This window comes from Hyperolius riggenbachi, chromosome 10, assembly GCF_040937935.1.
Source record: "Hyperolius riggenbachi isolate aHypRig1 chromosome 10, aHypRig1.pri, whole genome shotgun sequence".
NCBI classification, from domain to species: Eukaryota; Metazoa; Chordata; class Amphibia; order Anura; family Hyperoliidae; genus Hyperolius; species Hyperolius riggenbachi.
Window position 1 is genome coordinate 262,846,310 of NC_090655.1, and position 16,231 is coordinate 262,862,540.

The window sequence follows — 16,231 nt, forward strand, 5'->3', positions numbered from 1 at the left end:
AGTTGGAGGGGAATTTTAAGTTATCCTGACTTAATTTTTGTAGGTCCTCCAGTGCCAATGCATAAAATGTTTCTATAAAATTCCCCTTGGAGGCTGTGGGATAAAACCTGGAGCGGCCTTTTAGAGAGGTTACTATACATTTTTCCAATTGTATTTCCTGTTCATTTACCGTGATTGTTGGTGTAGTGTTATCTTGAGTCAAGATTGGCATTGTGGTTTTGTCTATTTTCTTTAATGCAAAATGTCTTTTCAAAGTGAGTTTTCGGACAAAAGTGTTAAGATCTGTATATAGTTCACTCAGTTGGGCCATGTTGGTAGGACAAAAAGACAGTCCCTTGCTCAGCAATTTTGTCTCATTTTCTTTGAGTATATAGCTGGATAAATTAAAGATGGATTTGGTGCTACTACCCGTGGATATAGCTAGGTTCTGTTCCTTTTTTCTTCCGCCCCTACCCCTTGACCCTCGTTTCCTGCGTCCTGGTATGAGCGTTTGCGCATGCTTTTGGGTTGAAGGAACATACGTATTGGTTTCGGACTGGGGAGTTGTTTGTGTAATGAGTCTGGCGGGTGGGTGGTGAGGGTGGGTGGAAGATCTAAAAAAGATTCTGAGTGTTCATTTGGGCTTTCTGGTGCTAGATTGTTGGGATTGGGTGATGATGGCTCTTGTGTGGGTGTGTTGTGGATGTTATCTTGGAATGATGAAGAGGTGCTATCCTGAGTGCTGTAGGTGCTAAATTGTGTAAGGTTCTCTTCCACTATTGCTTGATTAATATTGGTGAAGGAGTTTTGGGTTATTGTGATTAAGGTATTCCCTGCATCATGGTTTGGATCTGGTAGGCTAGCCTCTACGTTAATATTAATATTGTCCGATGAGGTCGATTCTGTTTTGGTGATGGCCTCCGCTCTAGGTTCCGAAGGATCGCCTGATGGGCCCGAGGTGTGAGTAAATTCAATATCATAATGGCCAACTACTTTGACTGGTGGGTTGGCTGTGTGTCTAAACAGAGTGGGGGGTGGTGGTCCTTTTGTGAAAGTAAATTTAGGTGAGTTCAGAAGTTCCACAATAGACTGCGTTTTTTGTTTATCCAGTGAGTTGTGAGTCACCGTTTTCTTTATTTTCCTTATTTTTGGACCATTTAGGCTGGGTCGTGATCCCACCGAACCACTAAAGAGTGGAAGGTTTTGTAGTGTTGGTGTTTTAGAAAAGGCGAATTTGTGTAATCCTGATGGAGGGGGAATCTCGTTTGTCACTGGAATCTGTTTATTTTCGAGTGTATTAGGTTCCTGTATTGGGGGTAGTGTTGTTTGGGGGGATTTATTAGAGATATGGTTTATTACTGTGAGTGTGGTGGTTGGGTCCACTGGTTTTTTGAGCATCTGAGTGATAGGGGGAGGGGGGAAATTGGGATAAAGGAAAGGTGGTGGGGGGATGTTGAGTTTCATTAACTGGGGGATATTAGAGGAGGTGCCCACCGGTATGTATGGTCCATTAGCTGGTGTGGGCCTAGGTGTATATTGTTCTTTGGGATGTATGGGAGGGTCTGGGTGCCTCGGTGGTGGTAAGGGTCCTCTGGGTTTTCTTTCCCTTTCCCTGTGTTCGGCATATGCCAGTCTATCTCTATTTAGTTTCCCAAGTTTGTTATCCGTTGTGTCATGTTCAAATTTCCTCACTCTAGTAATCATGTTTGACATGAGTGCTTGGTATTTTACACTTCCGGTGTGGGGAACTAATGTTTCCCTACACTCCTTTATAATAGGCTGGATCTCATCTATTAGGGAGGTACGTTTATGGATGATTCTTGTCATCATGCCTTCTGAGCAAGTTTCTAAATATTGATACCAATCCTCTGTGAAGACTGTATCTTTTGGGAAGGCTGAGAGCGTTTTAACCCTTATGCCGTCTGGAGAAATTTTCTCCTCTATATAGGTCTGTTGCATAGAGATATCAGCCTGATGGAAAAATTCGTCCTTCAGAGCATTTTCTAATTTTTGGAATATGGGTTTTAAGTCAATCTGAACCTCAATGTCCTTGGATGGGGGGTCCTGTAATTTCCCCAGGGCATCTGGTATACTTGGTTTTTTGAATACTGCAAGAAGGTCATTTCTGTGTGTGTTCCTTTGTTCGATGAAGTTCATTCTTCCGGTATATTGTATGTGATCAATTGACGATCCAAACTCTATGGGGTCTGCAATCGATTGGCCGTAGGACTTGTCCTCGGTAGGTATGTAATGAGAAAAAGGAGAAACAATCGAGAGCCCCCGATAGTGTATTATTGGAGATAAGTGGTTATAAGTGAGGTAATAAAAGTTTATACTCACAAGTATGGGTTGCCGAGATTAGGCAACCACTTGTATCACAGACGGGGAGATTATACCTGTCCCCGCTCAGGTTAAGAAGTCGCTCTCTGTGCAGAAAAAAGAGGGGTGTCCACACCCATCCACCAGGTGGATAATCACGTTATAGATAAACCAGAGGCGCCAATAGGATAAAAAATAGTGCCAATATTAAAACCATAAAATTTGTGGGTGGCAATGGTGGAGTTGCCCACCCTACAAACAACGAAGACCAATTTGTATGGTAAAACAATTTTAATCAATTTAGTACTCCTAATAACAAAACAGTTTGCAACGCGTTTCACGGGACACAAGCCCGCTTCCTCAGGCAAAAGCAATTACAAGCAGGAGCAACTGCAAAATAAAAAGACATATATACACGAAACAATCAATAAAAGGACAAACAAAAACCATAAAAAGCCAATAATACAACTCTGATCAAAAATTGATTATAAAATTGGTCATGAATAAACTGATTGTGCATGATTACGCCCACATGAAAAATTAACTGCACAAAGATGATTGTAATTTTTGTCCTAAAGACAATTATCTTGTAGTCCCTGTCAGCAATATAAAACCTTAACTTTAATTTATATGTTCATAATTATAATATACATGAAAAGCGCCTCATTAAAACTGTAATTCATCATAATTATGGCTCTCAAAAAGTGATTCATATATCTCTCTGGGCCAGAAAAATAAACTTAAATTTATAATTTATAAGTTTCCACAATTGATGATATCTATATACACGACAAGAACAATATAATGTCATCATATGTCTCTGTTTTCATTGGGTGAAATGTATATACACCCAGATATAGGGGAAAAAAAACGACATAAAGTGACATAACATTTTAGAGTTGATAGGTAAATGTAGCGCATGTTCCTTAATACACAAATATATAGGGAGAACCTGACATAAAGCTTTAGAGTTGGTAGGTCAGTATTGCACATGTCCCCTGATTAATAAATAAACTAACTAACAGACAAACAAACATCTGAACTAAACAGGAGCTCTAAAAACGTTCCCTTATGCATACTAAATGGTCTTGCGTCAGTCTATCTGGACTAAATGTACGGCTGTAGGTGTTTGAACCCTAGTGTATACAGCCCGTGGTGAGAGTAGTAGATGAGGTAATAAGCAGTGATAGAAACATAAACATAGGTTCAGCGAACTTACCCCAGCAATGGTCTGAACTGGCTTGGCACCTCTGTGCTCGCTGGGTGCCATGGCTGCTGCTATATACCCCACGCTCGATACTAGCTTGTAGTGGGCGTGGCTCAGGGTCAGCCGTGCGCGGAAGTGGACGCTAACCGTCACACCACATTTGGTTACACGTCCCCGGCGGAATTGCGTCAGATGAGGGCATGAGTTCAGTATGGCCATGTTTGCTTAGGCTAATGCTGGATCTTCAGGGGGCGGAAGTGCGTCATGTGTGGGCTAGAAGCCATAGACGCCATGTTAGGTGCTGGAGGATGAGCGCCTCTGGTGCTTCCAATATATAGGGGCCGACAAAGGGCCAAGCTTTAATAAGGGGTACCTAAAGATAATAGTGCCCATCTGTATAATAAAGTAAGTAACAAAATCTTTGAGGTATTGAAAAGTAGAAGAATTACGAGAATTACGAGAACGGAGCTGTCTCATAGTAGTAAATATTGTATATTGTACCCTTGCCCCATCTAGTGGTTAAAACGCAGATTGCAGTAATTGGGACATATTGGGAGGTGTCTATAGCTTATTAGACTGGGAGCATAGTAGCCAATATGCTATGTGTTATACTGGACCCAGGGGTATGGTATGGTGATTTCTCTAGATAGAGCGCTGAACAAGATAATATTGCCCACCTTATTGGGAGTAGAAGTAATAGTCATGACGATGATAATAATGATAATAAACATAATAATAAGACCAAGTAAAAGGTTAATCATAAGGAAGAATACAATGATCACATGAAATGTGATGTATACAATTATAGATTGTGAATTTAAAACATAATATAACTATGAATTTTATATAAAAATGAAAGAGGAGAGCGACTGTTCTGGGATAAAAATTAAAAATAAATGGTAAATTGTAAAAATATATAAAAAAAAAGCTATAGACACCTCCCAATATGTCCCAATTACTGCAATCTGCGTTTTAACCACTAGATGGGGCAAGGGTACAATATACAATATTTACTACTATGAGACAGCTCCGTTCTCGTAATTCTCGTAATTCTTCTACTTTTCAATACCTCAAAGATTTTGTTACTTACTTTATTATACAGATGGGCACTATTATCTTTAGGTACCCCTTATTAAAGCTTGGCCCTTTGTCGGCCCCTATATATTGGAAGCACCAGAGGCGCTCATCCTCCAGCACCTAACATGGTGTCTATGGCTTCTAGCCCACACATGACGCACTTCCGCCCCCTGAAGATCCAGCATTAGCCTAAGCAAACATGGCCATACTGAACTCATGCCCTCATCTGACGCAATTCCGCCGGGGACGTGTAACCAAATGTGGTGTGACGGTTAGCGTCCACTTCCGCGCACGGCTGACCCTGAGCCACGCCCACTACAAGCTAGTATCGAGCGTGGGGTATATAGCAGCAGCCATGGCACCCAGCGAGCACAGAGGTGCCAAGCCAGTTCAGACCATTGCTGGGGTAAGTTCGCTGAACCTATGTTTATGTTTCTATCACTGCTTATTACCTCATCTACTACTCTCACCACGGGCTGTATACACTAGGGTTCAAACACCTACAGCCGTACATTTAGTCCAGATAGACTGACGCAAGACCATTTAGTATGCATAAGGGAACGTTTTTAGAGCTCCTGTTTAGTTCAGATGTTTGTTTGTCTGTTAGTTAGTTTATTTATTAATCAGGGGACATGTGCAATACTGACCTACCAACTCTAAAGCTTTATGTCAGGTTCTCCCTATATATTTGTGTATTAAGGAACATGCGCTACATTTACCTATCAACTCTAAAATGTTATGTCACTTTATGTCGTTTTTTTTCCCCTATATCTGGGTGTATATACATTTCACCCAATGAAAACAGAGACATATGATGACATTATATTGTTCTTGTCGTGTATATAGATATCATCAATTGTGGAAACTTATAAATTATAAATTTAAGTTTATTTTTCTGGCCCAGAGAGATATATGAATCACTTTTTGAGAGCCATAATTATGATGAATTACAGTTTTAATGAGGCGCTTTTCATGTATATTATAATTATGAACATATAAATTAAAGTTAAGGTTTTATATTGCTGACAGGGACTACAAGATAATTGTCTTTAGGACAAAAATTACAATCATCTTTGTGCAGTTAATTTTTCATGTGGGCGTAATCATGCACAATCAGTTTATTCATGACCAATTTTATAATCAATTTTTGATCAGAGTTGTATTATTGGCTTTTTATGGTTTTTGTTTGTCCTTTTATTGATTGTTTCGTGTATATATGTCTTTTTATTTTGCAGTTGCTCCTGCTTGTAATTGCTTTTGCCTGAGGAAGCGGGCTTGTGTCCCGTGAAACGCGTTGCAAACTGTTTTGTTATTAGGAGTACTAAATTGATTAAAATTGTTTTACCATACAAATTGGTCTTCGTTGTTTGTAGGGTGGGCAACTCCACCATTGCCACCCACAAATTTTATGGTTTTAATATTGGCACTATTTTTTATCCTATTGGCGCCTCTGGTTTATCTATAACGTGATTATCCACCTGGTGGATGGGTGTGGACACCCCTCTTTTTTCTGCACAGAGAGCGACTTCTTAACCTGAGCGGGGACAGGTATAATCTCCCCGTCTGTGATACAAGTGGTTGCCTAATCTCGGCAACCCATACTTGTGAGTATAAACTTTTATTACCTCACTTATAACCACTTATCTCCAATAATACACTATCGGGGGCTCTCGATTGTTTCTCCTTTTTCTCATTAAGTACAGACAAGTGTATGGTGGATTGGTCTGATTTTCCAATAATTCAATCAATCAAGAAATTTGTTAAATTTAAAACATCTAAAGAAAAATGGAAAAAAAAAAGAAAAGTATGGCTTCCTTAACTACTTCATGCCACAGGCTATTTTACTCTTCCCCCCAAGTGCCATTTTTACACTTCAGCACTCCATGGCCATAACTTTATCACTAGTTATCACACCTAAATGATCTATACCTGGTTGTTTTTTTTTTTTTCACCAGAAATTAGGCGTTTTGCGGGTGATACTTGTTTTCAGTAATTATTTCATTTTCTGTGTATTTTAAAGGGAAAAACAAAGTAAAATAAAAAATAAAAAAAACCAATACAATATGTCTTAAGTTCCATCCCCTTTAGTTTTAAATAAACACTTTTTTTTAATTACATGCTGTAACTTTGGACGGAGGTCTCACATACAAGCAAAAAGACAAAAAAAAGCCTTGAGACAAGCAAATAACTCCCTCGAAAATTCCACTGGCCCAGCTACCTTCCTCTTCAGCATGAGTAACCAGGCCTGGTGCACACCAAAAAACGCTAGCAGATCTGCAAAATGCTAGCAGATTTTGAAACGCTTTTTGTTATTTTTCTGTAGCGTTTCAGCTAGCATTTTGCGGTTTTGTGAAGCGTTTTTGGTGTAGTAGATTTCATGTATTGTTACAGTAAAGCTGTTACTGAACAGCTACTGTAACAAAAAACGCCTGGCAAACCGCTCTGAAGTGCCATTTTTCAGACCGGTTTGCGTTTTTCCTATACTTAACATTGAGGCAGAAACGCCTCCGCAATCCAAAATCTGCAGCAGCCCGGGAGTATGCGTTTCTGCAAAACGCCTCCCGCTCTGGTGTGCACCAGCCCATTGAAATACATTACCCTAGCGGATCCGCACCCGCAAGCGGATCGCAAACCGCAGCAGAACCGCTCTGGTGTGCACTAGGCCCCATAATGAGGATAAAAGAAGTGGTGATTTCTCCGCTGGACAGTAAAACACATATTCTCTGGATAGTGCAATGAGTCAAGTATCTGAAAGATCCCGCTCTCCAGTTTTAAAGTTCAGTTTAGTAGCTTTCCTTTAGTTTTGATAATAAGCGAACTAGGACTTGGTTACCACTGCAACAGACCGGAACTTCAGTTGAATCATTTAGAGTTGGCCACAGCCGCGCTGGTCGGCGTAGTTCTGTGCAGTTTTGCCTCATTACAAACTTTCCTGCTGGATAAATAGAAGTTGTTGTGAAAACTAATGACAATATTTCCATATAAAAGGGAAAGAAGCTTTATGAAGCGGGCGGTGAACTGTGAGTAACCGTTATAGAAGATATAGTGGCAAACAGAGCCCTAAATGTATAAGTTTATGGATGCATAGCTTTGCATTAGATGAATTAAGAACTGTGATTTTTTTTTCTTTTACACATTTTTAATATCATTTTTTACCAGTATATGTTTTTGTATCAGCAAAAATTAGAGTAGCAGTGGATGCTCCATGACAGTCATCATCGCAGCAACCTTTTTCAAGCAAGATCTTGCGGTGTGTGTGATTTTGTGATGATTGGTTGTGAGTGGGGTTGGATGTATGGCAACACGCTGGTGTAGTGGTTAGCGCTCTCGCCTTGCAGCTCTGGGTCCCCGGTTCATGTGATTTTGTGATGATTGGTTGTGAGTGTAGTTGGATGTATGGCAACACGCTGGTGTAGTGGTTAGCGCTCTCGCCTTGCAGCTCTGGGTTCCCGGTTCGAATTCCAGCCAGGTCAACATCTGCAAGGAGTTTGTATGCTCGCCCCGCATCTGCGTGGGTTTTCTCCGGGCACTCCAATTTCCTCCCACATCCCAGGAACATACAGATAAGTTAATTGGCTTCCCCCTAAAAAAATTGGCCCTAGCCTACAATAAAAAAAATAAATACACTACACGATATAGACATAGGACTCTGGTAGGGTTTAGATTGTGAGCTCCTCTAAAGGGACAGTTAGTGACAAGACTGTATACTCTGTACAGCGCTGTGGAAGATGTTGGCGCTATATAAATATTAAGAAAACAATGCCCACAATGTATACATTAATATGTATCATTAGTGCAGCTTCCCAATATATCCTAAAATACAGCCCACAATGCGCAGACCCAACCATGATTTCCAGCTAACAGCCTCACCAGCAGATTCCAGAAGAAAGACCACTTCTTACCCCAGAAGATCAGAGAACAAAAGCTCCCCCCTCCTCCCCAGCACATGGTCAAAAGACTATCTTCTTCCTTGACTCCACCCCCTCACCAACATCACTTCCCTTTAGAAGGCTCAATGTCATTGGCTGAAAGGATGCTTTTCAGGAGATTTAAAAACTTTATCTCTGCCTAAGGTCAGTTAAGCAGCAAGTGAAGTCTTTGTTCTCTAGGGCTTTTGTTTAACTGTTGCTTGTGGAAGAAGATTCCAGCATCCAGGCTATTGTTTACTTGTGTGCTTTGGCTGGCTGCCCCACAGCAAACTGTGAAACACATAGGCCTGGTGCACACCAAAACCCGTTAGCAGATCTGCAAAATGCTAGCAGATTTTGAAACGCTTTTTCTTATTTTTCTGTAGCGTTTCGCGGTTTTGTGTAGCGGTTTTGGTGCAGTACATTTCATATATTGTTACAGTAAAGCTGTTACTGAACAGCTTCTGTAACAAAAACGCCGGCAAAACCGCTCTGAACAGGCGTTTTTCAGAGCGGTTTGCGTTTTTCCTATACTTAACATTGAGGCAGAAACGCATCCGAAATCCAAAAAATGCCTCACCCAGGCATTTTTCGTTTCTGCAAAACGCCTCCCGCTCTGGTGTGCACCAGCCCATTGAAATACATTACCCTAGCGGATCCACACCCGCAGGTGGATCGCAAACCGCAGCAGAACCGCTCTGGTGTGCACTAGGCCAATGCCTCACCCCGGGAGTATGCGTTTCTGCAAAACGCCTCCCGCTCTGGTGTGTACCACCCCATTGAGATACATTGACCAAGCGGATCCGCGGCTGCAGAAACGCTGAAAAAGCCGCTCGGTGTGCACCAGCCCATAGTCCATTTCTTACAAGAGGATAAAAATTGATTATGTTGAAGGTCCCTAACCTCCCTAGCAGTATTGATGTATATACACGTCAATACAAAACATGCTGTGATTGATGTGCATACAGGCCAATACTCTCCTGCACTGTATACTAGACCCTTGCTTGACACATTTTGGCAAGTTACAGGAAAAAAAGTTATGGAAATTAATTGGATAACTTTTTGCAAATAAATCCCGGGGAAACTGAACGCCAGGGAGGTTAAAGGACAACTGAAGTGAAAGGGATATGGAGGGTGCCATGTTGATTTATTTTTAAGCATATCAGTTGCCCGCCTGTCCTGCTGATCCTCTGCCTCTAATACTTTTATCCATAGACCCTGAACAAGCATGCAGCAGATCAGGTGTTTCTGACATTATTGTCAGTTCTGACAAGACTAGCTGCATGCTTGTTTCTGGTGTGATTCAGACACTACTGCAGCCAAATAGATCAGCAGGACTGCCAGGCAACTCGTATGGTTTAAAAGGAAATAAATATGGCAGCCTCCATATATCTCTCACTACAGTTGTTCTTTATTGGACAACTGAAGTGGGAAGAATATGGAGGTGGAAATCAAGTTTTTTTTCTCATGTTCCCTTTGTTCTGCTTAAAGGGGATCCGAGGTGAACTTTGACTCATTGCATAATTGTTTTCCTTTCCTATTGTTTATAGGGCATTCCTCAAGCCAAATACTTTTTTGTTTTTTATAATAAAAAAGGAGAACCGAGAGCCCAATATAGTGTAGTATGTCTAGGCAAATGGTATAATGAGAAGGAGTAAAAATGGTATACTCACAAACCAGGGTTACCTCCAGGCAACCACTGTATAGGCAGGGGAGGAGATTGGCCTGTCCTCACTCAGGGCTAAGACGTCGCTCTCTGTAGACGTGAAGAAAAAGGGGTATCCCCCTCCACCAAGGGTGGATATATAATGTATTATGAACTGAACAGAGGCGCCAAAAGGATAAAAGTAATATTTAAAATATTTAAAAATGCTTAGGAGGCAGTGGTGGACTTACCTCCTTCAAGCAGACACAAGAGTACTGTGTAATTCAACAAAGATAATATTTAATGGTACACTCCTAGGGTTTAGTACAACGTGTTTCGCAGGGCTACACCCGCTTCATCAGGCAGTAAAAGTAGGAGCACACAGCTGGGGACAAAAGGCACATATTGCTGTGTGGTCGGACAGAACGTGTTTAACAGTTAAATCAATTTCATTGTAGTGGGGGTTTTTTTTTGGGGGGGGGGGAGCGAGGAAGGCACTCAGCGTAAGGTATGATGAGGATGAGAGTGGTAGAGGGTAGGAGGTGGTGCTGGAGAAGTTGGTGTGCAACTACTACTATAGTGGTGCTTCAATGTGGTGATAGTGGGATGATGATACCACTTGTGTTCATGGTATAAGACACCTGGAAATTTCATAGGGAAAGAGAGTGAATGGTGTATAATGTTTAGACAGACTAGGATGAATAAAAGGGGGGAGACAAACAGATTGAAATTGCAGAAAACAATCATGAGACTTACCAGCGTAATTCACAGGAATCATAATGTGGACAGTGCAATACATCTGTTATGTAAGTAGAACTAGTATTTATCTACTTATATATGTGTTATTTCTAGGTTAGCATGGGTGTCACTTGTTCTAGAGAATCTGTATTGTTAAAATCGCACAAAAGTAAACATACCAGTGCGTTAGGGGACATCTCCTATTCCCCTCTGTCACAATCTCGCTGCTCCCCGCCGCATTAAAAGTGGTTAAAAACAGTTTTAAAAAGTTTGTTTATAAACAAACAAAATGGCCACCAAAACAGGAAGTAGGTTGATGTACAGTATGTCCACACATAGAAAATACATCCATACACAAACAGGCTGTATACACCCTTCCCTTTTGAATCTCAAGAGATTATTTGCGTGTTTTTTTTCCCCTGCAGCTCTCATGCACTGAAGTGACAGGCTGATCCTTTCTTCCTGCAAACAGCTCTGCCTGTGTTTAATACCTCAGTATGTGAAAGCCCAGCCAGCACAGAGGACAATTTATCCAGCTTGTAAATGATGAGAGGAGAGAAAAGCTGCCCTAATCTAAATAACACACAGGCAGTGTGCATAGAGGGGCCTGGAGGGGGGTGTGCATAGCAGAACCAAAACACTGAAGAACTTGGCAGCCTTCCAGACACAGGACGACAAGTCCGACAGGGGAAAGATAAGCTGATTTATTACAGAGATGGTGATAGTAGAAAGTGCTGCAGTAAACCAGAGCACATCAGAATAGGTTTTGGAACTTGTAGGATGGTAGAAAACTATATGCAATTTTTGTTACAGTCTCTTTAATAAAAAAAAAAAGTCTTTAGGAAATGCTGTGGGGGTCCTGAATCGCATACCGTCAGGCAAATTCCCCTCTTTAATATAACTCCACTGAATCCTGATGCCAGCCTGATTGAAGAACTCATCCTACAATGTTGCTTCCAGTTTATAAAATATAGGTTTAAAATCCACCGACTCAATGTCAGGTCTGGATGTCCCTATAGCAGTTCCATTGGGAGTAGTTGTGGTAATTTTCTTAAAGGAAAACTGCAAGGAGAGGTATATGGAGGCTGCCATATTTATTTAGTTTTAACCAATACCAGTTACTTGGCTGTCCTGCTGATCCTCTGCCTATAATACTTTTAGCCCTAGCCTCTGAACAAGCATGCAGCAGATCAGACGTTTCTGATATTGTCAGATCTGACAAGCCAAATAGACCAGCAGGGCTGCCAGGCAACTGGTATTGTTTAAAAGGAAATAAATATGGCAGCCTCCATATCCCTCTCATTGCAATTGTCCTTTAAATTGGGACAGCAAGCTATCCCTATGTGTTGCTCTGTCTTAGGTAGAATACATGACGAGATGAGCTGCAATCGACGTGGAAATCTGACAGTGAAACAGTCACAGATACAGGTCCTTCTCACAAAATTAGCATATCATGATAAAGTTGATTTTCTGTAATGTACTGATAAACATTAGACTTTCATATATTTTACATTCATTACACACAACTGAAGTAGTTCAAGCCTTTTATTGTTTTAATACTGATGATTTTGGCATACAGCTCATGAAAACCCAAAATTCCTATCTCAAAAAATGTGCATATCATGAAAAGGTTCTCTAAACGAGCTATTAACCTAATCATCTGAATCAACTAATTAACTCTAAACAACTGCAAAAGATTCCCTAAGGCTTTTAAAAACTCCCAGCCTGGTTCATTACTCAAAACCGCAATCATGGGTAAGACTGCCGGCCTGACTGCTGTCCAGAAGGCCATCATTGACACCCTCAAGGAAGAGGGTAAGACACAGAAAGAAATTTCTGAACGAATAGGCTGTTCCCAGAGTGCTGTATCAAGGCACCTCAGTGGGAAGTCTGTGGGAAGGAAAAAGTGTGGCAGAAAACGCTGCACAACGAGAAGAGGTGACCGGACCCTGAGGAAGATTGTGGAGAAGGACCAGCAGAAGCGCCTGACCTGGGCTACAGAGAAGCAGCACTGGACTGTTGCTCAGTGGTCCAAAGTACTTTTTTTGGATGAAAGCAACTCTTACATGTCATTCGGAAATCAAGGTGCCAGAGTCTGGAGGAAGACTGGGGAGAGGGAAATGCCAAAATGTCTGAAATCCAGTGTCAAGTACCCACAGTCAGTGATGGTCTGGGGTGCCATGTCAGCTGCTGGTGTTGGTCCACTGTGTTTTGTCAAAGGCAGGGTCAATGCAGCTAGCTATCAGGAGATTTTGGAGCACTTCATGCTTCCATCTGCTGAAAAGCTTTATGGAGATGAAGATTTCATTTTTCAGCACAACCTGGCACCTGCTCACAGTGCCAAAACCACTGGCAAATGGTTTACTGACCATGGTATTACTGTGCTCAATTGGCTTGCCAACTCTCCTGACCTGAACCCCATAGAGAATCTGTGGGATATTGTGAAGAGAAAGTTGAGAGATGCAAGACCCAACACTCTGGATGAGCTTAAGGCCATTATCAAAGCATCCTGGGCCTCCATAACACCTGAGCAGTGCCACAGGCTGATTGCCTCCATGCCACGCCGCATTGAAGCTGTCATTTCTGCAAAAGGATTCCCAACCAAGTATTGAGTGCATAACTGAACATAATTATGTGAAGGTTGACTTTTTTTGTTTTAAAAACACTTTTCTTTTATTGGTCGGATGAAATATGCTAATTTTTTGAGATAGGAATTTTGGGTTTTCATGAGCTGTATGCCAAAATCATCAATATTAAAACAATAAAAGGCTTGAACTACTTCAGTTGTGTGTAATGAACCTAAAATATATGAAAGTCTAATGTTTATCAGTACATTACAGAAAATAATGAACTTTATCACAATATGCTAATTTTTTGAGAAGGACCTGTACTCAAAAAGAAAAAAATCAAGAGCCCAAATAGTGCGAACAATAACAATAATAAATATGAATTTATATAAATGAAAATGTACTCATAAAGGTGGTTTACTGCTAAGGCAACCACTGAAATTTCCGGATTTTTTTCTCTCCGTAGATGTAGAAATAGGGGGTAATATCCCTCCACCAAGGGTGGATTCAAGATATCAACAGTTATAACAGAGGTGCCAAATAAGCATAAGACAATTAAAAATGTCCTTGACATACCAGAAAGGGTTTTGCAGGTTCAGTTTTTTTAAAAAACACCTCCATTGACTTACATTAAAATAGTGGTAAAATCGCCGCAATCGCAATTTTTTTGAAAAATCGCAATTACAGCAATTTTTCTGCGATTTTAAGATACGGTAAGTCAATGAAGGCATTTAAAAAAAAAAAAAAAAAACGACCTGCCAATTGTACTTTGGTGTGTCAGGGCCCTTAGAAGGGATGTAGTGGTACACTTACCTCCCCAAAGAAGACTCAACACTCAAGTGTCCAGTAAAAACCATTTCTTTAATCATATGACTCCACAAAATATTTGCACCGCGTTTAACGGGCTACAACCTGCTTCATCAGGAAATAAAAGGAGCGGGGAGGAGCAAATACATGAACTAAGAACTAGTGCCATATATAATACACAATAACATAAATTTCAATACATGTAACTATATAGTAAAAAATCCAAATAAAATTGCTACATCTGTAGATCTAATACATATTCCCTCCAATTAGCACTTAGTACATAACATGCAGGGAGTGGTGAATGATGTCTGGTCATATATGTGGTGATGAGGCTATGGCACTGAGGCCACATTCACACTGGAGTGCTTTTCAGGGAATTTCCAGAGCTTTGCTGATCGCTGATCAACAGAAAAGCGATACGACAAGGCTATCCTTTGGTAGCATTCACACTGCAGTTGCGATTTGTATGAAAATCCCAAATGCACTGCATACAGTATTTTAGGAGCGTTCGCAATGCAATTTTCATACCCCAAATTAGTTATCCCCCTGCTCCCCACCCAGTAGCACCCAGCATGATGCCAATCTCTCCCCACCCAGTGTGATGCCAACCTCTCCCCACCCAGTGTGATCCTCCCCACCCCGCCCAGTGTGATGCCAACTTCTCCCCACCCAGTGTGATCCTCCCCCACCCCGCCCAGCGTGATGCCAACCTCTCCCCACCCACCCAGTGTGATGCCAACCTCTCCCCACCCAGTGTGATCCTCCCCCACCCCACCCAGTGTGATGCCAACCTCTCCCCACCCAGTGTGATCCTCCCCCACCCCACCCAGTGTGATGCCAACCTCTCCCCACCCAGTGTGATCCTCCCCCTTCCCACCCAGTGTGATACCAACCTCTCCAAAACCCAGTGTAATCCTCTCCCACCTCACTCAGTGTAACCACCCCCTCTTCGTTCGGCAATACGTTATTATTAAGTATTATATATAGCGCCGACATCTTCTGCAGCGCTGTACAGAGTATAATGTCTTGTCCCTTAACTGTTCCTCAGAGAAGTTCACAATCTAATCCCTGCCATAGCCATTTATCTATGTATGTATTGTGTAGCGTATCTATTGTAGTCTAAGGTCCAATTTGAGGGAGAAGCCAGTTTACCTTATCCGTATGTTTTTGGGATGTGGGAGGAAACCCACGCAGACACGGGGAGAACATACAAACTCCTTGCAGATATGGACCTGGCTGGGATTCACCCCGGGATCCCAGCGCTGCAAGGTGAGAGTGCTAAGTACTAGGCCACTGTGCTGCCCTTTACTTTCTCACCCAGCAGCACCCAGCGTGACCATACTTCCCCACCCGGCTACTTTTTCATGCCACCCGGCTGGAAAATATTGCTGGGGAGAACACCGAGGAGTCAGCGGTTCCTTCCCCGGGGGTTCCTGAATGCTGCCTTGAAGCTAATGGCAGCTCCTTCTCTGCTGTTTGAGCCAGGACTATTTTGTAGAGGGGTGAGTGCCACGTCATCTGGGAGGAAATCCATCAGCTTCTGCAGCGGCGGCTCCCCCTTCTTCCTCCTTTTGGTGGTGTCCTGGTCTGTTACCATCTCCTCTGCTGATGTGGCCAATAATACTCTGGTTTTGGCAGTGCAGTGAGACGGTTTATTCAGTCTGAGGTATGGAGCATACTAGCTACCCATCCTTCCTGTAGGAGCGGTAGCCACACCCCAGCTTAGTACCCATGCTCATCTCATCATGTCTCTCAGATCAGGGGCAAGAGCAGTTTAAAGGCAACCTTAACCCTTTTGGGACCGGCTGCCTACCCCCCTTCCGTAGGGACCAGGCATTTTCTTCTGGGGGGGGAGGCGGGTTTGTGGGGGGGGGGGGCAGGCAGCCGGATCCCTACAAGGGTTTGCTGGGCTGTGTATCCCTCCTGCCTCCAGATGTCCCCCCCCCCCCCTTCGCCAACAGCCTTTACTCACCTCCCAGGC

At 42.2% G+C, this 16,231-nt stretch overlaps 1 pseudogene; it reads left to right on the forward strand.

The window, feature by feature from the left end:
* Positions 1 to 16,231, forward strand: part of LOC137537150 (zinc finger protein 208-like) — a 486,444-nt pseudogene that overhangs the window by 162,171 nt on the left and 308,042 nt on the right.